At 43.4% G+C, this 25,957-nt stretch overlaps 1 protein-coding gene and 1 long non-coding RNA gene across 3 annotated transcripts in view; one reads left to right on the top strand and one right to left on the bottom strand.

Moving 5' to 3' along the window:
* Synpr (synaptoporin) overlaps window positions 1–25,957 on the top strand; it is a 319,444-nt gene that overhangs the window by 278,617 nt on the left and 14,870 nt on the right. The gene's annotated exons all lie outside the window — the stretch shown is intronic.
* LOC119827934 overlaps window positions 4,422–25,957 on the bottom strand; it is a 30,343-nt gene continuing 8,807 nt past the window's right edge. Inside the window, exons 4-6 of one of the 2 annotated variants that reach the window (XR_005287730.1) lie at window positions 25,134–25,225; window positions 20,216–20,352; window positions 4,422–4,510 (exon numbers count right to left, since the gene is read on the bottom strand). This is a non-coding gene — a long non-coding RNA (uncharacterized LOC119827934). Of the gene's footprint in view, window positions 4,511–20,097; window positions 20,353–25,133; window positions 25,226–25,957 lie in introns of those variants that run through there. The other variant, XR_005287731.1, reaches the window with a different exon arrangement.

Below are 25,957 nucleotides of genomic sequence, written 5' to 3'. Positions count from 1 at the left end.
TCCATGTTCCAGTATTCAGAAATTGGGCCTGAATTACCAGAGAAAAATCCCCGGATTGGGCCACATGAGTTTAAGGCTCAGTGCTAGGATCTGCATTCACTCTGTGAACATTGGCAGTACCCTATCACACTGAAGCTCAGTATGTAAAAGGCAAGACTGTGAACAGAACTTCTGGCTAAAAGCAGCTGAATTAAACAAACCTTTGAAAATTTACAAGTGATACTTAACAGAATACTTCCATTAATTTGATCTGAGGTGTCTCCATTGTCTTCATTTCCATGGGTGGCCATTAGGAAATGGTCAGGGAGCAACAAGAGAAGGAGAAAGGGCTCCAGCTTTGTTTGCTATAGTTGGCCTTGAAGAACCACCACATAAGTCCTCTAATTAAACTTCCTCTCCACAGCCTTCCTCGGCTCCCCTCTCCCACTCATTATACAAATTCCTGATTTGAGATAGAAATAAAAAGAGAGAAAGAGAAACCAAAATCCATAGAATTGGTGTTCCTGATTAGAAGAGTCTTTTGTGTGGGAACACATTCTGAATTTCGAGAAACTCTGTGTCTTAAAGGTTTTCACAGTGATGAGCAACTTGGCGCAAGCGAGATCTGTGGGGTGGAGGGAGATGGCTCTGTCTGGTCATTTGAAGGCCCTGTTGAGTAACTGGGTTTTATCCTTTTAGTCTATCACCCCAAATACAGCTGAATTTTTGACACTGTCCCTTTCTTATGGGCAAAAGAGACAACCCACTCCTCACACCAACACTCAGAACCTCCCCTACCATGGCTGTTGACATTGCCTAATAGTTCATAAACCCCTTATCTTAGCCAAGTGGAGGTATTCACGGTTCCCTGAACCCAGGCTGCATGAGTTCCTACTTCTGCAGTTATATCCCTGATGCCTGGAACACCCTACTTCTGCCACGTCTCAGAATATCAAAGTCAGATTCGTTCCCAGAGACCTATTGCAAATACTCCTTCCTCTGTGAAGATCTCCACGCCCTTACTCCTTGTGATGGTGTTAATGAAATGTCCCCCATAAGTATAAGTCTCAGGCATTTTAATACATAGTCACCAGTTGGAAGCCTGTGTTCGTCCTCTTCCTCCTTGCTAAGTCAGAAGACCTGGCAGTCTTACTTACTTTTCTATTGCTGGGATAAGACACCATGATCAAGGCACTTGTAGAAAAAAGGGTGAAATGGGAGCTTACAGTTTCAGAAGGTTAGAGTCCGTCACCATCACGGTGGGGAGAGTGGTATCCATCAGGCCAGCACAGCACTGGAGCAATAGCTGAGAGCTCACACCCTTGACCAGGAAGCATGAGACAGAGCGAGCAGCTGGGAATGGCATAGGATTTGAAACCTCAAAGCCCGTTCCCAGTGACACCCCTCCATAAATAAGGCCACGCATCTTAATCCTCTCCAAACAGGTTCTACCAAGTGGGGACCAATATTCAAATGCATGAGCTTGTGGGGGCCACTCCCATTCAAACCACCAACCACACGGACAAACACAATGGAAGAAATTGGGGATATTTTTTTAATCTCACGGTTTGAGGATGCTGTCATCCTGGCAAAGAAACCATGGTTACAGAAACACAAGGCAGCTGGGAACCTCGTGCCACAGTCGGAAAGCAGATGTGCGCTGATGCTCAGTTCACTTTTTCCTTTTTAGTCAATTGGGGCCCAGTCTATGGGGTGGTGGTGTCCACTAATACGTGATGGGTCTTCCTGCCATGTTTAACATAAAGTAGAAACTCCCTCACAGACATGCCAAGAGATTTTGTTTTCATGGGGATTCTAAACCAAACTGACAAACAAGTTTACTATAATCTATAAAGGAAAACAGACCGGCATTCCAGGTTTTCTGCCTGTGACTCTCATGCTGCAACTCCCCAGCCCCAAACCCACACCTGACTCTGCTTCTCAAACAAGCATCCATCTAGATGATCTTCACGCTACTGCGTGAACCTGGAGGAGCAGAGCAAGCGGTGCCTTTGGCTGTAACTCAAGAGGAAATCTTTTCAGCTGCTTCGTTCTCCGAATTAAGCAAAATTGCTCTAACAGGCCTTCATGTTTGTCAGTTTCACTTCTAACTAGGTTGTTGTTTTGCTTTGTTGGCTCCCCTGACTGCCTCTGTTGCTATGAGATTATTCATCCTTCCCTCGTCTCTGGAGGTCTGTTCCTGCAGCCCTGTCAATGCCTGATGACAGACATCACGCTAGGCACACTCACCTGCCGCTCATCCTTTCCCATGCTCCCCCTTAATACTTTATCACTTCTAAACAGAAATACTCTCCTTACCCTCAAAGCTCTTGAATTGGGGAAAGAGGCCAGAAATTAATGCTATCTCATCATACTTGTCTAAAAATACAAACTCTTTATTGGCTTGAGAAAGTGGGAAATAGGAACCCATTTTCCATCCATAGTCAAGCAACAGCTAAGCAGGAGCGAAGAGGGTGCTTAAATTAGAAAGGCTGTATAAAATCAGCTGAAGTCAAAGCTGATTTCACTCTAGGAACTGTGCACATGAAAAAGGTTTAATTATGGAGACTTGATATTCTGTTGCCTTTGTACGTATTCATTTTATGAACCTAGACCTCCAGAAGCCTCCTAGGATGGTCTTCCCATTTTTAATAAGTTTTGAAAATGAGGCACTTCCTGAAGGAATTGAAGGCGGGAGGAAGGCTTTCATGAAAGCCATTTCTTTCCGAGGCTTGGCAGCAGCAGGCAAACAAACAAAAACAGGTATCTGCAGAGTTCTGTGTGTGCTTTTCAGCGCACTGCTAGTCAAACAACCCTAGGGGGCAGCCCAGAAAGGTGTGGACTGGCGATTAGGAGGATGACGGGTCCCTAAGGGGAAGATCTTTCTATTGGTTGCAGCCTCTGGAGACATTGGTGGGCATTTCTGCAGTAGCTGGGAGTATTTATCGTGTGGAAAGCAAAAGATTTCAGAACATTCCCAGTAGTCAGCCACGGGGTCATCTTCCATCACCACTGTGAGCAAAACACACACCTCTGAGCCTAGGAGGGCAGCTGCCCCGGCTAATATCTGTGACTGCGGCCTTCGATCTCCACTCTGTGCGGTTGCATCATTTCTCATTCTGGCTACGGGATAAGGTTAGAGATAATTTTGATAGTCTCTTTCCTCCCACACCCTAAATAGAAATTGATCCCACGAACCCCTCTGTTCCATTAATGACTAAAGAGGGAAAGAATCAGACTACGTACTGCGAACAGCTTTGAAATCAGTCTTTTCTGTGAGCTCTGCTTTCGCCAGTAGCGCCCCAGAGAAGCTCTCTCACGCCCAGCGTCACAGAGCTCGTTCACAGAGACCTGCTGTCGCCCAACAAGCCCAAGTCCATCGGAGGGGCAAGAGTGGGGCTCTGACTTGTCTCATGACATCGCCCATTCTGGCCCGCCACTCTGTCAGGCCAGTGAAGGGCAGAGTGTGTGGAAAGAAAGTATGAGTTATTCTGTGTGATTATTTACCTTATTTGTAGAAAAAATAACATCCCACTTAGGACTAGGATGCTGCCACAGAGTTAGGACAGACTTTTTTTTTAATGACCATCCATTTACCAAGAACATTTACTGCTAAGAGACACTAGGTTCTATGCTGCCATTGGTGGACAAAGTCATTAGTTGAATGTCAGAGCTTTCTTTTTCTTTGTCTTTCTTTTTTTTTTCTTCTTGTAATTTGGACTTCTATCTTTCCCTGCAGATTATTGGATCCAAAATATTCATATTCCTTTTTAATGACTACTTAGCATTTACAGGCACCTGACATTTTCCAAAGTGCTTGACAGTCGGTATTTATTAACGGGAAAATGACATCTAGAGAATGTGACCTGGGGTATCTGGTCAACAAGTCCCTTCTGAGACACAGAGAGTTTTCCAGGAGCCAAACTGGCCAGTGATGATTCAGACTGATTCCTTCACTGAATGCTGTTTAAAACCTCATGCTCGAATTCCTCTAGTTTGTGAGAAAAAAAAAATCCCAAAAGGTTAGCATAATTATTGTGTTTCCCATTGAGTCACTAATCCTTGCAGACTGCTGACTAGATGTAAGGGTGAAGCGCGGGTAAAATGCCAGCAGAAGAAGCATCTCTTAGAGCCTTGAGTCTAGCCTGAAGGATGTAGTGATCTTTAGTGTACAGCGAAGGACTCAGAGGGTGAAATTCAACAATGTCTACAGACAGTTGTAAGTCTTCTCTCTTGGCGGGGTTGTTAATGGCACCTCGAGATAGATACCAAGCTGCCAATAACACACCAAGGAGATGCAAGATACCCTGGCACAATGAGAAGTTTGTCAGTTGTAGAGGCATGGATGGAGCTAGAGGGCATTATGGGAAGTGAAATGAACCAGGAACAGAAAGACAATCACCACACGACTCCACTCTCATAGAGAATCTAGTGTTTATAGTATCAGAAGTGGAGAATTCTAGTAAAAACCGATTGCTCTTGCTTATCCTTATGGATTTCCATTGCAGCCTCCGCCGTCGTAAAGTGTGACCTGTGAATAGAAAGAGCCCGTTTTAGTCTTCAGTGTTACTCCACCTCAAACATAGACACAGAACTCAGTATGTAAAGCAAAAGGAAGCAATGACGAGAACACTGAACGAACGCCTCATAGCGTCCACAATTCCAGGAGTGTGGCTAGAAGGCTACAGTGTACTTCACGTGATGAAAAGTTACCTATCCGGCCCTAAAAGGGATACAATCCTGCTGTTTGTAGTGGCACAGATGGTACGAGAGAGCCTTATGTTAAGGGAAATGAGCCAGGCACAGAAAGACAAACAGCATGTGTCTTTTCTCTCATAAAGAATAAAAGGAAGTTCATGTCTAGCCGTGAAGAGGAACGACCAGGAGAAGACATATGGAGAGGGAGATTGGCAATAGGAGCAATGTTACAGCTAGGACGAAGTTCTGTTCTGTGGCAACATAGTTAACAATAACGGACTGTATCTCATTTCAGAACACAGAGGAGAGAGGTTTGAATTACACCCAGTGAAAAACTGATAGAAGTTTAGCATGATATAGATGGTCATTCTAACTAACCCGGTTTAATCACTACATAATATATACATGAATCAAATATCGCATTGTACAGTTAAGTAGGTACAATTATTATGCTTTGATTGAAAAAGTAAAAATCTTTCTGCCTTCAAAATCAAAACATTAAATAATGCTGTCAGATAACTGAGACTCCACTGCACATTAGACATTACACACAACATGTAAAAAGCAGTTAATGAACAAATAAAGGAAACCTGTTTAGATGATTTATTCCCTTTTAATTATTTTTTTAAGTTTTTGAGATTATAGTGCAATTATATCATTCCACCCTTTCCTTTTCTCCCTCCAAACCCCTTTCTTGCTGTCTTTCAAATTCTTAGCATCTTTCTTATTAATTATTATTACATCCATCTAAAATACAATCTGCTCAGTCTACATCATGTTACTAATGTGTAAATGTTTTAAGAGATGAGCATGGGTATCGGATAAGCAATTGGTGTGTGTGTGTGTGTGTGTATGTGTGAGTGTTTGTGTGTGTGTGCATGTGTGTGTGGTCTTCCTTAGAGAAGACCCTTTCTCCCATTTTCAACACTCCTGAGTTGCCTGAATTACTCACGAAAGATTGAAGCCTGCTGAGTTTCCTCCTGTCTGTGTTAGCATGTCTATTGGTATCATCCTTGGTCACCTCCCGTTCAGGCAGTCATGCTGGTGAGACTTTATGGGTGTAGCTACTGACAGCCCCCGGGGGGGGGGGACACAAGTTCACAGCAAACTTTCCCTTCCTCTCTCCCTTAGAATCTTCCCACCCCTTCTTCTGCAAAGCCTTAGGATGCAGAAGTTGAAACTGTGCTCCACAACGTTTCATTGGTTTGATTGGTTGTGGTTTTCTGTGATGGTCTACATCTGTTGCAAAGAGAAGCTTCCTGATGAGGGTAAAGACTACACTACTCTGTAGCAGGTCTACAACATTTGGCAGAAAACCCCAACATGAGGCACGAGAAGCCCTCTTTTGAGTTGTTGGTCAGGCTTGTGTGAGAGACCACCAAAGCACTGTAAACTTATTTTATTTTATTTTATTGGTTTTTCAAGACATAGTTTCTCTGTAGCTTTGGAGCCTGTCTTGGAACTAGCTCTTGTAGACCAGGCTGGCCTTGAATTCATAGAGCTCTGCCTGCCTCTGCCTCCTGAGTGCTGGGATTAAAGGCTTGTGCCACTGCCGCCTGGTTTAACACTGTAAACTATTGGTATTGCCTTTGGTTGCTTCCCAGAGGCAACTATCGCTAAAGACATTATGCACTTCAGACACAGGACCCCAGAGGCCCCAGAAATTCCAGAGCTGGAACTGACCCAAAAACCTCCTCCCTGCAGACTAGATTCTTTGGTACCAGATGTCATGAAAAATCCCATATGAGAAAATCAACCGACAGCCCTACCAGCTGTGATGCCTGTGAACCCATGTGAGCAGGAGGGCACAGGATGCAGTAGTGGCTTACATACCTGGTCAATAACCAGCAGCTCTTGAATTGGACTTAGCACCTGCTCATCAAGAGAGAAATTATGCCTGGTACCCAAAACCTAGTCAACTTACCAGGGCAAGTGAGGTCATGGCTCTTTGAATTGAACCAACGATCACTCTTTAACCCCACCCTACATTCTAGTTGACTTGTTCTTCATTCCAGGGCTCACCTCAGGCACTCTCTTTCTCCCTGGTTCTCCTACTCCTCTTTCTTATTATAAAGACATGGCTGTTTCAGTAAGCATCCTCACACTGTTGATGTGGCTGAGGCACCAAGGGAGCCTCCCTGCTCAGGAACCAGTCAGAAAGAAAAAATAAGTTTTCCTGACCTGGCTTCAAGTAATAGTTGGGGTTTCCCTCCTGCTGTGACTACAGACTGAAGGGCAATGTTGATCCTATCTGGGATTGTTGGGAGAAACGTGACGGAGGAAGTCATATCCAGAAAGACTTTTGTCACTTGTTTGGTGGAATTTAAAATCAATAGGGCCCTGTTACCACATAAAGTTAGGTCCTCATGGTTCTACATAAGGAGAAAGATTGTTTTCACCAGTGAACATCTGTAAGCATTGAAAACAAAGCTCTCGTATGGAAATGACAAAGACTCAATAAAAACAAGGTGGTTTGTGGTATTTCCAAGCCTAGACTTTGAAAGAAAGGCATAGAGGCTTAATTTAATTTTACATTTTCAGTGTGGAAAAAAAAAACCAACCACTTATAGTTCTTAAATCTGGTTATTGTAAAATAAATGCTTATTTTTTATGATCCAAATGTTAATGTTTTAGCGCATGCAAATGTTAGGGATAATAAAGATATTATCTTTATATTTAGATAGAAGAACTTCCTTTCATTCTGTAATCCCTTTTGACACTGCTGCCACAAATAAATTTCCGACCAAGACTAGAATAAATCATCTCTTCCTCGACTAAATTAAGAGAATCCTCCTCAACACAAGAGTTAAGATTGAGGAGCGTCTATCGCCATCGTCCAGACTTTGAGGTTTCCCAACTTTTCCATGAGTTTGATGTCAAGTGGGCCTTTCAGAATAAAACGTTACTCATATTTAATATATTCCATCCTGCTTGACTTTCTGTGAGTCATGAAACAAACACCAGATGGCAATTTGTAGACGGGTAAAGGGAATCAGTGCTAATTTTGGAAAGTGCTTGCTCACTTCCGTCACCCGGAGTTAAGGAGGGAATTCTCCATTGGAACAACTTTCTAAAGTTCATGAAACCAGTGTCTGGTGTTTCTTAAAATTGTGTCAGTCATCCTTCTTAATGCCACCAAGCCAGCCAGTCATCCTCCTTAACGCCACCAAGCCAGTCATCCTGCGTGAGGCCACTAGGCCAGGCCACGGTTATCCGCACCAAGAAAGCAGCTGTCAGGTTTTTCACCCCGTCATTGGCATACATGTCAATCAGGACAAAAGTGAACCAGGGTAACCTTTGGCCCCTTAGCAATCCATTTCCACATTCAGTCTTCCCAGGGATCAGGATGTCTGGCTTGTCAAACTGGTGGATTCGCGTTTAATCTCTGCGCCTCATACTCTGGGGAGCGGTCTCACTGTTGAGAACTAAAGGGAAGGTGTAGTGAGGGAAAGACCTGGAAATCCTGGCCCGTTGGCAATCTGTAGAACAGATGGCTGTGCAAACCCAGTCCTCACTCTCAGTTGTAAGGTAAACTGTGAACGGGGGAGCAGCAGGTGGCTGGGTAAGCCACTACGCAAATGCTGTCTGTCTGCTTATTCGCATATACGTCTCGAAGACTGAAATCTTCCTAACTGGATTCAACAAAATTCAACAAACTTGCATTGAGAAATTATTGCTTAGAAAATACCATTAGGCCTCAGAGGACCCTGGTCTGGAGGATATTTGGTTTATGGAGGGTACCAAGGGCCACTGTGAAGAAACCAAATGCTAGATGTTGATTGTGGCATGAGGAAGGCTAAGCAATCTGGGAAGACCCAATTGGATAGCTTCTGTGGGTACAACTGAAATAGCAGAGGACACAGGGGCTTATGGGGGGGATATAGGCAAGGACAAGTGGATGCTTGTGAATGTAAATATGTTTAAAGCTAGAGGGAAGGCAGAATGAACCTAACCACACAGCAGAGAGTATGTTCTATACAGGATCTCTGATGCCCATGTCAAAAGAAAGAAAAGGTTTGCAGGACAGGATGCACCCGAGGGTACTTACATTAGCCGTGCATTTGGATGTCTGACCAGGAGAAATAAACTAGCCCACGCTTTAAAAATCTTACATCAACGATTGAACAGCATGCTGATAGTAGACGTGGAACACTGTGCTGGTTTAACAGGCAACTGCAGAGCTGCCAAGATTGCTCAGTCGGGACAGGCACTTGCTGCTAAGCCAGATGGTCTGAGTTCAGCCCCTGGAGCCCATGTGGTGAAAGAGAGAAGTGACTCCCGACAGCTGCCCTCTGATCTCCACATGGCCACTATGACACATGCAACTGCATGCATGAATATACGCGCAAATATGGATCAATCCATGCAATAAATAATAGCTGGAATGGAAAAGATGGCTGTGGTGGTGTGCTGAGAATGCTTGGCAAGTCTACCACAAGGCCGGCTCTTGCCCCGTGCCTTCCTATGTGCCAGACCAGAGCTGAGAGTTTTCACAGTCCTTGCCTCATCTACAGTCAAAGAAATCTTTTGAGTTCTTGTTTCAAGGAAGTCCAAGGTAAGTGAAATCAGACAAGCAGTTGGTGTGGACATGAAGCCAGATCTGTCTGATCCAGGACCCCTTACCCTCTCCTGAAGAAAAGCAGCAGGGGTGGAGCTGGGCAAGACGGTTGCTGGCGTTTGGCATGGAGGATGAGAGTTTTGTCTTCAGCCCAATGCTACATGTAGATGAAGCAGTAGGTGGCTGGGGAGACATGAGTTATTTTCAGACAAGTTAAATCGAGGGAGCTTAGGGTGCCTGTCTGTGGGTAGTAGCAAAGACTAGGGGTGCAGTTCTGCCATGCAGATGGGGTTGTAAGTGGATGTGGATGTGAGCAGAAAGGGACAGGAGAAGGTGCTGCAGTACTAACCTGTAGTTTATAGACTAACAGGAAAAGTTCTTCCAAAGAAAACTCTCAAAAGCTTAAAATGTAATAGCCTTGGATTGCCTATCAAAGGATTTCGGAATGCGAAGAAGTCACCCTCTGTTCTGACAAATCAAAGAGAAAGGCTCACTTTTTTCCTTCTGTAAATATCTGAAAAATCACACACAAAAAAACTCTGCAATTTGCATCTTGGTGGAACTGACCACCCAACACCCTGCCCTGTCTGTAGAACTTCTGGCATCCAATGAGGCAGATTACCAAATCCACATGCTTGGCTTATAGAGTCCACTGCTGTTTGGAATCCTGAGACCACGGTCTCTCAGTCAGTCCCTAATACTTGGAAGCACCATCCACCCTTTCTAAAACCGAGGTTCTTATGACAACTACATTGCACTTAGTTCCAAAGCAAATCTTCCATTGAGCAATCATTTCCCAAGATCTCGTCCTTGAATTCAGCTGCCATTTACTTAATCTGGACTCCAGTCACCTCATGTTCAACATGCAGCCTCATTCTTCTGTTGGTGTCTTCCACAGAGTGAGCTCAAAGTCACTCTAAGTAACTCAGTGAGACCCTGTCTCAAAATGAAAAATGGGCTGGGGACCTAGCTCAGTGTTGTGGGGGGTGGGGGAAGCCTAACTAACATGCATGAAGCCTGAGGATCAATGCCCGGGGGGGGGGGGTAAAATACAGTTTATATCATGTGTCAGTTTAAGAGAGAATGATCTGATATTCCTTTTTGATATGAGTGTCAAGCATTATGGGAAAGGATTGTTTCATTTTTCAAAGCATTAAAATAGATTATGAATTTTCATTTGAATAGTCTTCTTATTTGTGTTTATAAATAGCTATTATATGGCCCAAGTGGGCTAGAACCTCTCTAATGGCTAAGGTTAAATTAATCCTCAAAGCCATTTTATTTTGAGAAGCAAAAAAGTTTGTGAATATTTGAGCAAGAAAGCATTTGGGGTTGTTATATTTTTATGAGCAAAGTTCACCAAAGACTTTTAAGAGTAGAGCATGTGGTTTGGGGAAAGCTTTCTCCCGACTTCATTTAGGGGAAAACATTGTTTTTTACTAAAACACAGACGATTGAGTCCAAAAGTACCATGGTTGGGATGAGTGGAATGATTGCGTTCCTGTATCAAATGCAGCCGAAAAACTGACACATAGTTTTCAATAACTATTCAGAGCTCGTAGCCATAGAGAAAAAGCCAGGCACAGCCCGTGTGATGCAAATGGCTGTGCAGACAACAGAAAACAGGCAAACACACGGCACAAGCATCTCACAGAGGGAGATTCAGCCGGGCAGCGGCTTCTGATCCTCCAGAAAGCTGAATCATTGATCCAACACACATCTGCCTCGGGTAACAGAAAAGGCGGAGTTAGGCCGAGTCAGGGCTCAGTCTGTCTCAAGTTTACAAACTAGTGATCATTACCACTAAAGTCAAATGGATCAGCATAAAGCTCAGGCAGCCTAAATTCAGAAGCAGTTCCCCTCTGCCACAGTGAGCTGCTTTGGAGGCTCATCCAGATGCCCGGGTCTGGTTAGAAGTTCTGGCCTATATAGAGTATACCTATAAATTATTATTATGCTGGGGCTGGAGAGGGGACTTAGAAGGTAAAAAAAAAAAAAAGTTGTTGAACAGGCATGAGCACCTAAGTTTAGTCTCAGCGAACTTGCAAAAAGCAGAGAGAGAACACATGCGTTCCTGTAACCCCACCCCTGGAAAGATCAGAGACAGGAGGATTGCTGAGACTTAGTGACCACTAGCAGAGCTCCCATTTCAATGAGAGACCTTGTCTCAAGAGGATAAGCTGTAAAATGACACCTGATGTCACCCTCTGGCCTCTGCACACTCATAGGTATGCTCACCAAGTATATACACTGCACATACATGCACCCCACTCACACACATACATGCACACACAAAGAAAAATGGCAATGAGAACATCAACTCATAATATTTATTGAGTATTCAATGCATGTCAGGATTGTAATGAACATTTCAAGTGTTACATCTCAATTACTCTTCTTAAGAGTTCTGTGACATAGATACTATCCTATTTGACAGGTGGGAAAATTAAGACTGAGAGAATGTGGGGATCCTGGCTAAAGTCCTGTCAGTGGTAATGAGTCTAGAAATGGCTTCAGAGTGGAAAGAGCCAGGCTTCTGCACTGTGCTTTAAAAGGTGAACCAAAGAGACAGGAATTTGGAAAGAAAGACTTCTCGGAAATATTGTCTACCATGGTCCTTAATAGGGTCTGAAAAGCCACAGACTAACCTAAAAGACATTCAGCCAGCTCCTAGTCCTGATGAACTGCTTCAAGGTCGCAAACCCTTACTTTGAAACAATTGGCGAAGGCAGAGGTGGAGGTCAGAACTAAACACAACTGCACAGCAGGCGGCATGGCTACTTCAAGCCAGTCACGTGACAGAATAAGCTGCTGTCTATTAGATAGATGGCCTTTCAGAGCATCTATCAAAGAGACAAAATGTTAACATGGTAGGAAGAATATTTTAAAAAAACCTTTTACCCTGCCCAAATATGGTATGTCCACTCAGTTCTCATTCTCCTGTGAGATAATCCCCGAGCTGAAGAAATTCCATGTTGGGGATGTGTGTTGCTCATATGACATGGTCCCAAACACAAGCCAACAATTTCAGACACACACAAAAGCAATAGTAGTGCTTACTACAGCAGACACAACAGGTTCACCAAATGGGTTTCTTCTTCTTGTAGTTGTTGTTTTTCAAATATATCTTTAAGATCAACCTCATCTCAAGCGTGATTCAACTCTTCTCTATTTTCAACCAACTCCAGGCCATTGGCACCAAATAGTCTTCTGTTTTTATTTACACTGAGCAACAGTTCTTGCCAGGTACCGTAGTTCAACCTTCACATTACCCCAAAACCAAATCAAAGTGTTTGCTAACTGTTTGTCTCCCTGTCGCCTCCCCAGAGGTTAGATGCTGTTCACTAAGGTGTATGGACTGTATGGATGTTGTCTTCTGAGGTGTAAAACTACAGCCTCCCACCTACCTTCCAAAACCAGCTCCCAGATCTTTTGTGTGTTCAGAATATCATTCTCTGTTTTTCTCGATTTGGGGTGTAGTGAAAAAGACCTTTAAACGGAATGATCTTATAAGCACAGGCTAAAGAGTCATTCCACAGACTGCAGGGTTACCCCTCTTTAGCTGACTTCCGTAGATTCGTGTGGGAACAGGGTCATCTCTGTGACTGAGAATATATTTCATAGAATCTTCACAATTTTCAGCAGCCAATTTTTTCCTCTCACCAACAGAACACAATATGGCATAGGAGGCCTCATTATCACAGATTTTAATATGGCATAGGTCGGATGATGCTCCCGAGCATCACTACTCCTGTGGACTCAAATAATGCTCAGTGTGGCTAAGTACACATTTTTAGACTTTTGTCTGATCATATCAGGTTCTAATAACCTAATATTTGCCTGCATGGGTTTCATTAAGTAGCAAATTAGGGAGGAAAAAAAGAAAAGAGAGCACATATGTATGCAGTCTTTGTTTTCATAGAAGATTTCTTTCTGTTCATATATCTTGAAAAGGGGCTAAGGTGAGTATGTAATACATTTGACATGATCCCAGCAAGGCATAATCCTAACAAACCTTTGACAGTGGGGACCTAGGTTCTGGAGCAGACTACTCGTGTCTTGGTTTTTTTTTTCTTCTCGCTAGCTTGAGTGGTATCTTTGTTCTTTTGTATCTTCACCTGCTCATTGACAATAGTCCTGTTACCTTCTCCTGGAAAGTGGGTGAGATCATCTCAGGCAAGTACTTACCATGGTGCCTGGTGTATAGAGAGTACCCGATGTATGTCAGATGGTAGGCAGCGATCTTCAAACCCAAATAGCAAAATGAATAAACCTATCTGAGAGGGAGGCAGAATGGCAAAGTATAAAAATAGTGTCGGAAATGTAGTGGCCATCCTGGCCATAGTGCAGCCTGAGAAGATGGCATGAAGGAAGACTCTTCATAGGCTGAACTTGCTTCTCAGAGCACACTTGTGCACAGCAGCACGCACGGAATTTGGAAGCATGTTAGACATATTTTCTCCCAGACTCTGTTCTGGACCCCCTGAATCAGAATCTGTTTTGCAGTGAGCTGCTTGTCAATTTTATGACACGTGAAGCTCAGAAGTCTTTCACTGGGAAGCACGCGCACACTTGTACACATGTGCATCCGCACATATAAGCATTAAGGCTGAAGGTTAATGTGGGGTGTCCATCCCGCACTCCATCTTAGCATGAGATCAGCAACCCATGAGCAGCAGAGACCGGGCATCTCTGCTTCCTCAGGGCTGAGGTGACAACTGCATGCCACCACTCCCAGGTGTTTCCCATGGGGGTTGGAGCTCCGAGCTCAGGTCCTAATGCCTGAGCAGCAAGCCCTTTTCTGGCTGATCCATTTTTACAGACCTACTAGGACACATTTGGCTTCTGAAAATATTCAGGTCCACCCTGACCTCCTGGCACACATACAAAAAAAAAAATCACACTGGGACTAGGGAAGTCTATAGTCTTCAAATATTCCACTGCAAGAGAAAAAAGAAAACCCAAAGCCTACAAATGTGAAACTGGAATGTGAACCGAAAGTACGATCAAACTGACTAAACACGCAGAAACAGCTAAATAAAGCATGAGACATAAGCTATGATTCAATTAATATTTATGTCTAGACAGGGAAAATTCCCAAATATTTATTTCACAAGATTGAAATAAAAAACCAAGAGGCATATGATCACTTTCGTTGGAAAATTTGGAGCTGACATCGCTGGTTCAAGTTTACAGAGAGCGTCAGGATCATGACTGGGGATGTAACTCCCTGGGGAGAGTGCTTGGCTAACATGCATGAAGCCCTCATTGACTTGCTGGAACAGCATGAAGCCTAGTTTGGTGGCACAAGCTCATAATCCCAATCCTTGGAGGTTGTAGAATATTACATTAACTATGTAAACGTGTGTAACATTTGTTTATGCTGCATTTGTTTAACGATGCAAAGCTGGGTTGCTTTGCCTGTCTGAAGCACCTGATTAGTCCAATAAAAAGATGAAGGGCCAATAGCTAGGTAGAGGAGGGATATGTGGGCCTGGTAGATAGAGGGAATAAGCAGGAGGGGAAATCTAGGCTCTAGAGAAAAGAGAAGAGAGAACGTGGGGAAAACAGCTAGAGATACCCAGACCAGACAGATACTGAAGAAGCAGGAAAAGTAGGACATCCAGAATGAAAGGTAAAATATCTTAAGGCAAAACATAGATGAAGAGAAATAGATTAAATTAGGTTATAAGACCTTGTAGGACAAGCATAAGCTAAGGCCGGGCATTCATAACTAATAATAAGTCTCTGTGTCATGATTTGAGGGTTGGTTGCCGGCCTGAAAGAAAGCCTGCTACACTCAGGAGGTGGAGGAAGGAGGATCAGAAGTTCAATATGATCCTCTAATACATAGTAAGTTCAAGGCCAGCCTAGGCAATCTGCCCCTGAGTTAGCTTGAGGCTGTGGGGCTTAATTTTTATTGTCTACTTGACACAATCTAAAACTATCAGGGAAGAAAGTCTGAATCAATGCTTGTGTGGATCAGGCTGGCCTTTGGGCATGTCTGTGGGAAATGATCTCAGTTTCATTAGTTGATATGGGGACATATACCCTGAGTATGGGTGGCACCATTTTGTAGGCTGGACTCCAGCCTCAGTGGAAAGGAAAGAGTAAGCAGGGTAAAAGCATGTAAGTATTCATATCTGCTCTCGTCCGACCACGGATATCCCTGCTGCTTCAAGTCCCTGCTGTCTTGATTCTCCCACAATGACTGTCTGTAACCTAGAATTGTTAACTAAAAGAAAACCTTCACACACACACACACACACACACACACACACACACACTCCCAATTTGCTTTTGTCGGGGTGTTTTTTATCACATATCAAGAAATAAAACCAATGCAGCTTCCATATTTATTCTCTCTCTCTCTCTCTCTCTCTGTGTGTGTGTGTGTGAGAGAGAGAGAGAGAGAGAGAGACAGAGAGAGACAGAGAGAGACAGAGAGAGACAGAGAGAGACAGACAACTGAGACAAAGAGACAGAGATGAACAGAGATAAAGATGCGGAGAGCAGGCGCTTCATCCACATCTGCCTGTTCTTTCTTGTTTGTATGTCTTTCGGCTTTAGGCACCTGCTCAAAATTTGTCTTCCAGACACATAGAATCTTTGATAATGGTCTTGCAGGGAACAGGAAACTAGAACAGAAGGGAGAGTTGATAGTGAAAATAAGACCTCTATTATTTTTCAGAAGCCACATCACACGATTTTTACAAGGTGATCCGTTCCTTTCCAACCTTCTAAGACAAGTTATTAATTCTCTATTGTTCCACTGAGGGAATAAGTGCCTATAAGACCGGATGAATTACCCAAGGCCAGTGTGTCTGAAAAATGGTGGGACCATGACTCCAGCCTAAGCCTAGCCCCTGTCTCTCATCTCGCAGTAATGAGATCTATGAAGCAGCAATCACCCAGCTGAGTAATGGCTTCTAATCCGAGAGTCCCATGCGATGTTTTCCCCACTTTTCACTTCACATGACGAGCAGGGAAGGAGAGCTCTAAAGTTAGATGGGATTGAAGCCGTGGCTGGTGAAGCACAAGATCATTTCCTCTTCGGTATTTTTGAAGTCCTTCGTTTGAACCATCTGTTGCAGGCTGACAGATGGGGTGATATGTGACAGAATAATGGGGCTTCAATTCTAGAAAGGCATAAGGAATATTTGAAAAATAGCTCTTCTCACGAACCGGTGTGTGAATGCCACTTGCTCATTTGAGAAAAGGAAAAGCGGGTGGGAAGGAAGGGTGGGATGTAATCATAAGTCTTCGCCTAAACAGAAAGTTCCTATCATTTCCGGAGAACAAACAGTTAAAAGATGCCTATCCTAGAACCATTCAAACGCACCGTGTTCCATCGCTTCACTCACTCCTGTATGGAGGAGACACACACAGAAATATAATGACAGAGGGGATGAAGAAACCTCCCATTCCTATATCCCAGCCTTGCATCCTCTTTCTGTTTAGGGTGAATAGGGATGGACACAGGTGCTGTCTGCAGGACTGTGTGACCTGGCACCCATTCAATATCCAAAGACTCATTCCCCTGGGCAGAGTATGTTATCTTCAAATGGCCTTGTCAATACACAGTCACCTTGGGGTTTTTTTTTTTTACAGTTGTATATTGTAGCCAGATGAAGTTGTTAAAGCATGTGCATGTAGACACACACACACACCTACAAAAGACCAGTTGAACACCTTAATTTGAGTTGTCAAAATTCAAGCCATATTTACTTCATTTCAGAAGCATGATTATACCTTTAAGAGAATAGAAGAATACAGATCAATCTATGAATTCTTGTCTGGGGTCATTGAGCAAGATCAAATATGTGCATATCCTCTAAGAATACATCATTCTCACCATCATCACCTTTGCAACAGTTGAAATATCCTGCTCTCCGTATTTTATATGCTTACCACATGTTAGTCCATATAAAAGAGCCTATGAATAAACCCCTGACCTGTGTCATAGGTGTAGACATTGACATTTGGCAGTTTTGTGCTCATGGGTAGGTTGCTTTTCTACACCACTTCTGACCACCCCTGGCCACTCTCCTGTGCTCCAGCTGAGATGTCAGTGGTGTCAAATAGTAAATTAATGCAATACTTGGATTATGATTTCAAGGAGCCTGTGACAGACTGGGTCTGTCTCAGAAGCGCCTTCCCACTCTGTTATATAATTTTGGAGAAGGGAGCTGTGTAGATTTTGTGCTTTTTTTTTTAAAGAAGAGGTGATAACAGAGGGCACAGTTCAGAGAAAAGACGACTCCACCTGCATGAGGACACATGAGAGGTCATCGCCATCTCAGCCAAAATGTTCTTTATAGATCTCAGTTACGGTCACTGTTCATAGATCACAACTATGTCAAGAGAGGCCAGTGGTGGGGCAACTTTGGATTATGAGATTTTAATTACTAATTCCTCTGCCATCCACCACTGTATGGGTTGAGGTGGCATTTTCTTGATTGTGTGTGTGTGTGTGTGTGTGTGTGTGTGCATGTATGTGTGACATCCTATACATATGGGACTTCTAGAATGTGGATTAGTTGTAAGGAGGTAGCTTTTGCACATGACAAGGAAACAGTGCAGACCAGAGAGCACATGAGAGATGAATCTCAAGTCTGAGTAACTGCTGGCTCTCCCAGGCTCCCAGTGAATCTCCTGTATGCTAGGCTCCCTCCAGATGTTTCGTCTACACTGCCTGGCATCTGGTATTTTGTAGATATGCTCATAATTCCCATATGTCTCATGTAAAGGTGGGGGGCTAATTGCCTAGATGTTAGTGTTTTCATCCAGCTGGTTTAACAGCAATGCCCAAAATATTTTGGAAGTACTAAAAAAAAAAAAAAAAGTAAAACTCATAAGATTGATGTGTTTTCAATGAGATTCCCAAATTTCCAGTCGTCCTTGCCAGACTCTGCCAGTGTGATCCCTCCACCCCCACTGTCAACTTGGTATTTTTAAGATATCTAAACTGTTTTTAACAGTTGCTTCTCTTCTGATCTAGAAACCTTGGCTGTTTCATATATTCAATGATATTTGTGTCGTATCAATAGGAGGTTATTTGGAAAGTTTAGTTTCCTGAGCATGCTATCAAATCATCTAGAAACACCTACAGTGATGATTCAGGCTTGCTAACTGCTAGATGCCCAGACTCAGAGAGGCAGCCAAACTCCCGTCAAGATTCAAACAAGACAGAAATGGATGCAGGTCAGCACGAACAGAGAACCTCAGGAAGCATGTGAGCTCCTTCCCAAGAAGCATGCCGTTGATCCCTGCATCTCCTAGCAGTGCAACTCAAGAAATGTCTATTGCTAGTCAGGTGGTGGTGGCGCACACCTTTAATCCCAGCACTTGGAAGCAGAGGGAGGCAGATCTTTGTGAGTTTGAGGCCAGCCTGGTCTACAAGAGCTAGTTCCAGGACAGGCCCCAAAACTACAAAGAAACCCTATCTGAAAAAAAAAATTTTAAAAAAAGAAATGTCCATTGCTGTTACTAACCCGATGCCAACATACACCCTCACATAAAGCTCTTCTTGTCCCTAGTCTAGGCTGGGCTTGTGAGGACACCCACTCTCTTTTTCATAGTTTGCCAGGAGAAGCCAAAACACTTAAGTCCTTTCTCTGGAAAAGTATGGTCCTCACGTACAATTACACATGCTGAACGGTCCCTTTCCTCTACCACATGAATATTGGTATAAGGTCTGTTTTTATTAACAATCTTTATTAATAATCTCAGTTCATGGTGCCTAATAGTTGCTAAATAAACAATCATGGGAGAAAAGAACAAACTGACCTCATTTATTGACCATTACAATTCACTGCATGGGGCCAGAACACTTTTTTTACACTGCTGTACTTCAACTTACCCCACAAGAGTCTTTCTATGTCGAGAATAGTTAGAAGCAAGAGTTTGTCCACATTTATCCAGACATTGTGGCTCACTATAGAGACTCAGCAGCAGGAGAACTGAGGCAAAAGAAGGAGGGCACAAGTTCAAGCCCAGCCTGAGGTACATAGTGAGGCCCATCTCAAAACCAAAGCAAAAGAAAGAAACATGAACTTTCAGTTTGACAAAAGCTATATTGAATAATTTCCTTTCTTTTTGGCAAAAGGAATATAAAATTTTATGCCACTTTCACCTCTTTATAGATAGGAAATTGAAACTTGGCAAGAGTCCCATGGCCAATCAATAAGAGCTGGGCTGTTAGCTCAGCCCTGGCTAACAATAATTTATCGTGACTAGCTAATTTCCTAATATTACTGCTGATCTGTACTAAAAGACAGGTGTTGTTTGTAATCAAAGGTTAGTTGTGATCCGTTGGAACTCATGTCAGGTCTCACCATGGGGTTTACAGAGCACTGGAAAAACAAGTGGAGCTTCCCTGATCTCATCAGAGAGCTGGGAATATCTCCCTCTTGCCCAAGGTTACAAAATCAGGTATCTATGACTAAGCTGAATATACAGATACAGAGAATGGTTTTGGTTTTGATTTTGGTTTTTAGGGACAGGGTTTCTCTGTGTAGCCTTAGCTATCCTAGAACTCACACTGTAGACTAGACTTATCTCTGCCTCCTGAGTGCTGGCATTGAAGGAGTGAACACCATAGTCTGAGAAAAGGGTGGTTTGTAAGGTCTTATGTTCACAAGGAATGTTAAAAACATCAATGAAGAAGTCTCAGTTCTAAAGCTAAACAATGACAGGTTGGTGAAGCTCTCTGAGAACAGACTGGAAATCAAAGGTGTTCCATGTCCATCACAGTCCAGTTTAGCTCAACAAAGAGAAACAGAGCACAGCCTTGACTCACAACCCAAGGCAGATGATTCAGACCTGAAACACAATGCCCAAGTAACACAGACCTGAACATAGAACATCAGCAACTCTTTATTCTGCAAGATTATGGTTTTGTATAGTATGTATACAATGTATACAAATGTATAGTATGTATGTATAGTCACACATGACAGCAGTGCACTGGATAGTCACCTTCTATCGTTGTGATAACACACTGTAACCCGTCCTAGGCACCGCATAGCAGGAAGAGTTTATTTGGCCTTAGGTTCCAGGATACCAGTCCATCGTTGCAGGGAAGGATGGCAGGAACAGCTGAGACCTCACCTCTCCTACATTCAGCAGGAAGAAAAGAGAGGCAACCTGAAATGTGTGTGCCTCTAAACTCCCACCCTCCCTCCAGTGACAGACTCCCCCCAACAGAGCCATAACTCCTAATTTTCCCACAACCGAAGACCAGGTATTCAAATCCCACGATTATGGGGACATTTCATTCGAATCACCACATGTACATACTGCTGCTGCATGAAGCCACCCAGGCAATGTGTAGAGTCAGAAGTGTGCACCATCATGAATGATAATACGCCTATTTATAGGCGTTCCCCTTCAACCTACTCCATCCTAGGGCTGTCACATAATAGCTCCCAGCCTCGCGTAAAAAGACAGTAAATGTTGGACAGGCTAGAGATGGCTCGATGAGTAAGAATAGTTCCTGAGAAAGAGGGTGGAGTTTGAATTCTCCAGCACCCACATAAAAAGATAGGTGTGGCCATGTTGTGTGTGTTGGGGGCAAGATTGCTGATGCTTCAGTGAGACACCCTGTCTCCAAGGAATAGGGTAAAGAGTGATAATGTATGCCACTTGACATCCTCCTCTGGCCTCCATGAGTGCACACACACATACACACACACACACACACACACACACACCAGTCAGATGATTGTGAATAGGAAAAAAATCAACAATAAAAATGAATAAGTCAACAAACTGTATTCCAAGTCAAACAGCTCTGAGTTTGATACCCAACTCCGACATTAGATATTCCTCCTAAGTCTCTTTTTTGCTCATTCAGAAGATAGAACAGTAGCTGCTCCACAGGCAGGACTGTGTGGGGATTAGTAAGACAAAGCACTTAAAGGCCTTTCAACATTGCCCCTCAAACACAGTGTGTGCCCCTGAAACTGGATCGGACTACGCAGAGTTCCACCTCCCAGAGGGAGGTACAGACTGGAGCTCAGAAAGCCAGGGCTGTGATCAAAGCTCAGCCACCTAAGAAATAGTCATGATCCCTTCAGCAAATTGCTTAATCTTCTTCAGCCTTGACTTTTCTCACCGTGAAGTGCCATCAAAAGCACAATTTCAAAGAGTCGCGAGAATTGGAATGAGTCGCTCTTGACCAAGTAGCACACACAAGAACTGGTCATAAATGATAGCTGTGTTACTGTGACCACTTAATTTTTAAACTAATAACATCAAAACCCTTTAAAAGCCATAGTGTCCCTGTCATAGATGAAGAATATCGACCTTGGAGACAAAGTCTCTGGGACTAAATCTTAACGATGCATCTTTCATATTTGCTTTAAGTAATTCATCACCTGTGAAATGGAAGAATTACTAGTATCTATCCAGGTGAATTGCTAGAAGATTACGTCACACATAAACCATCAGTAGATGTCCTTTGGGTGCTAGATGCTCTCCTCCTCCCGTGACTAGTCACCACTCTCATTCTTACGGAGGCCACCTTGAGTGAATCTAACCCGCTCTTCACAATCACTTGCCTCTGATAGCAAACAGGGGCTGGAGGAAAGTGTAGAAGATGGTTTGGTCCTCAGCACCCATGTCTAGCGCCCTAGCTCCAGTTCCAGGGGATCAGCTGCCCTCTTTTGGCCTCCACAGGTGCCAGACATTCACGCAGCACACCTGCAAAACACTCATGTGCATAACACTTTAAAAACTTGTTTAAATTGTTTGTTTTTTTAAACCAACAACAATAGTATCAGTCAAAATTATTTTATTTTAAGTAATCTTTATTTAAAATAAGATTACTATTTTATTTGAACTACAATAGGTAACCTGGTTTTTGTTGTGTTGTTTTGTTTTGTTTTCCTCTCCCTTTCTCTTTCTGTGAACCTCTTTCCTATAACGAGCCATGGCTCCGTTCAATGAAAACCCTACTGGGAAGAAGAAAACACAGAGATGGCCACTCCTGCCTCCACCATCATTCCTCTCCTTCCCTTCGTTACTCTCCCTGCAAACACACACACACACACACACACACACACATTGAGAGATAAATGTAGAGCTTTGAGGTCCCAGATGTTAGAAAGGAGAAGTTTTGAGATGGATAGGCTTTTTCAAGAATTTGCTTGGCCACTGAAGTTGATATCCCACAATCCTTATTGTGTGACCTACAGGGTTATCAGCAAATAGTTTAACAGTGTAAGAAGTTCTCTCCCAAAGTACAAGGTCGGTGATTAGCCTAGATAGACTGAACTACCAACTTGATTCTCCTGGAACCATCTGAGAGGAATCTCAACTGAGGGATTACCCAGATCGTGTGGAGGTGGTTCTTGATTGTTAATTGAAATAAGATGATCCATTCCACTGTGAGCAGCACCATTCCCTAGGCATGTGGTCCTGGGCTGCCCGAGAAATCTGAGTATGGACCAGCAAGCAAACTATCAAGCAGTGTTCATCATTTTTGCTTCAGTTCCTTGCTTGAGTTCCTATCCTGACTTCCCTGAATCATGGGCTGTATCTTGAAAGTGTAAGCCAAATCAGTCCCTTTCTCTATTAAGTTGCTTTTGGCCGAAATGTTTTATCTCTGCAACAGAAATCCAATTAGAACAGTGACTCAGATCCAAAGCCCCAGACTGCTGAGAATCTGACTGTGATTACAAACTTTCCGACTTCGCGTTTCTTCTCCCTAGTAAAGATGAACAAACTAGATGGCTTGACCTTGAAGATTTTTCTTAACAGATTTGGAACAGGAAGCCCCATTTCCAAGTCCTAGATCTCTGGAGAGACTAGAGCTCCCTCAGAAGGCTTCAGCCTCTTCACTAGGGGATTTGTCACAGAGCTTCCAAATTCTCGGGGATTAATGGAATTTGTCAAAGCACACTCAATGTCAGGAAGAGGGAAGATTGGCCTCCTCTTACAGAAAACTCTATAGATGATCTCAACTTACCTAAAGCACCTCTGCAAAGTGGGTCTTGGTTCCTGGTTCTGTTAATTCCAAGGATGAGAGGAAAAGACCACTGACCCAAATCATCGTGGCCAAATTAATTAAAGCAAGCTTTTTTATTTGTGTACATAGGTAGGCTTTGAGAGGTCAGCCTTGGATATGAGGAAGATAAGGCTTTTATAGCTCAGAGGTAGGAGGTTTCCAAATGGGGGATCTGGCAGGCAAAGCAGATGGAGTTACAGGAGGAGAACATAAACATAACAAGTTAGTCCCTCCTGAGACAAAGACATGGTTGCAAGGTGAGCTAAACAAGGTAGTCATAACAGGTAGTCACAGCAACATAGTCATCAGAAGGGTTGCAAGATGCTTATAAACAACTTTTTGAAACAAAGACATGACTGCCATTCTTGGAACAGTTAGAGAACCATTTGTAGTTAAGGTTACAGGTGGGGCATAGTCCAATCCTTGAGAAACAGGTTTAAACAAGAAAGAAACTAGTTTGTCTTTAAGGATGGCTGTAAGCCCAAGATGAAAGCATACCAGTTCTTAAGTTCATAAAGTAGGAATAATAAGTCCTGCACCCCTGAACCGTTGTGCCGGGTGCTGGGTGGATGAGGGCCCCTCATTCTATCCCCCTCTTCTTTCTCGCTCTCTTGCCCCAGATACTGCTTCCTTTTTCTCTTCCACTTTTTCCTTCTCTTCTCCCCGACTGCTTCTTCTTCTTCCTCTCCCCCAACTCCTACTTCTTCCCCTCCATTTCCTTTCCTTCCCTTGCCCTCCTGCCCTCCCTCTTCTTTCCCTTTGCTATGGTGTTTTCCTTTTTGTTTTTAAGAATAGTATTATTTGGTTTTCCCCTGGGTCCCTGGGCTGTCTAGTGTCATGTTCTAGGTCACCTAAACAGTGTCAGGTATGGGTGTCATCTCGTACAGTGGGCCTTAAGTCAAACCAGACATTGGTTGGTTACTCCCGAAAATTCTGTGCCACCATTGCCCCAGCACAACTTGCAGGCTGGGCAGATTGTAGATAAAGGTTCTGTGGCTGGGTTGGTGCTTATATTTCTCTTTTGGCAGTTTGCAGACTGCCTTCCTGTTGCTTTTGCTCTTGTGGAAATGCCTACTATATATCTTAAGATGCATATATAACTCATTTCTGTGGCAGTTCATAGAGTTCTGATAACGTTAGGATCGGTATTTAATATGAAATGATGGGAGAAGCTTCGTTTGACAAAGCAGAGAGTAGCTTCATCTCGCCCCTCTTTGCTCTTTCTCCTTGGAAACCAAAGCAAAGGTTCTACCCTCCTGGACCACCATCTTGCTGGTTCCTCTCTTTTCTGGCTCACAGACTCACTCTGGAATTCACGGAGGAGGAATTCACATAATGAATCCACTTACATTGAGGATGAGGCTGACTCTTCGGATTAAACAATTTCAGATCTGGGGATACATTTTAGCAATAGGGAAAAAGAAGGAAAGGAAGAAAAAAGGAAGAAAGTACAGAAAAGCCATCACTGGACAAGGTGGATGACAAACACGGAAGCTAAATATTGGCAGCATTTGCTAATAGGTAGAAGAGGAGCAATTAGTTACATTTATCAATATGAAGTGTGAAGGGAGAGGTGGGTTCATTTCACCTGTGTCTCAAATAATGTTCTCTGGGTGCTCTTCTCTGTGTATGTCCCCAAGTAATCCAAAACCAGCAATTTTATTATATTAAATCTACATAAAACAGAACACTTTGCTAACAGCAACTTACGAGGGCAACAAAGCCACCCTTCCAAGTAATGGGATCTGACCATTTAGTCAAAACTCAGCCAGGATGTGCCTGCCTAAGAAAGCTGGCTTTGGTTCACTGAACAGATACTTCAAAAGTACCGCACATAAATAAATAAATTGTGTGTCAGACTTCTTAAGGTACATAATCAACCAATACCTTAGAGTCCACTCATGAGCCACAGACAATAGACAATAGACCATCTTGGCTGCAATGTCTCTTCCAAATACTTCTTGGAGACAATTCAGATCCTAAGCAGGAGAGATTTGAAGTGTTGAAGGACTTCCCAAATGGCAAAAATTTAAAGAATACCGATTAAAATAGCTATCCACACACCAAAAAGCTCATCTTCCTAAAGCCTATGATGAACCACTGTGCTCAAGCCAGGTCTTAGTTGCTCTACGTTTACATTATCTGTCCTCCAGTTTCCTCATCAGTAACACAGGACCACTGCAAGTGGGCAGGTTATAAGGTTAACAGCATCTGCAGGGTCATGGTGGAGTGCTTGGTCAGGGGTACCCTCTGACGTCCTGTGTCTTCAGGGGGATCTGAAGCCTGGTCAGGGATGCTCTCTGATGTCCTGTGTCTTCATGGGGATCTGAAGCCTGGTTAGAGGTGCCCTCTGAAGTCCTGTGTCTTTGGGGGGATCTGAAGCCTGGTCAGGGGGTACCCTCTGACATCCTGCGTCTTCGGGGAGGTGGGCATCTGAAGCCTGGTCAGGGATGCCCTCTGGTATCCTGAGTCTTCGGAGGAAAATTGAATCCATCATTTCTGAGGACTTCCCACCTCCTGGCTTCAGGCTGAGTTTGACCACAGGGAAGTAGGAGAATGAGAAGAAAATGGTAACAAATATTTGACCTATGTCTCCTCTGCAAGGTAGCCTCCAACATCGTTTGTGCCCAAAGCCAGAAAAAGACAAACTTTCAAGCTAATGTGTTCTTGATCTGGCATGGACACCCTGTCTTCAGTCACTCCCAGTCATA

The sequence above is a fragment of the Arvicola amphibius genome, chromosome 12, assembly GCF_903992535.2.
Source record: "Arvicola amphibius chromosome 12, mArvAmp1.2, whole genome shotgun sequence".
Classification (NCBI taxonomy): Eukaryota; Metazoa; Chordata; class Mammalia; order Rodentia; family Cricetidae; genus Arvicola; species Arvicola amphibius.
The sequence above is the reverse complement of the archived record's forward strand: the minus strand, read 5'-3'. Positions and strand labels throughout refer to the sequence as shown.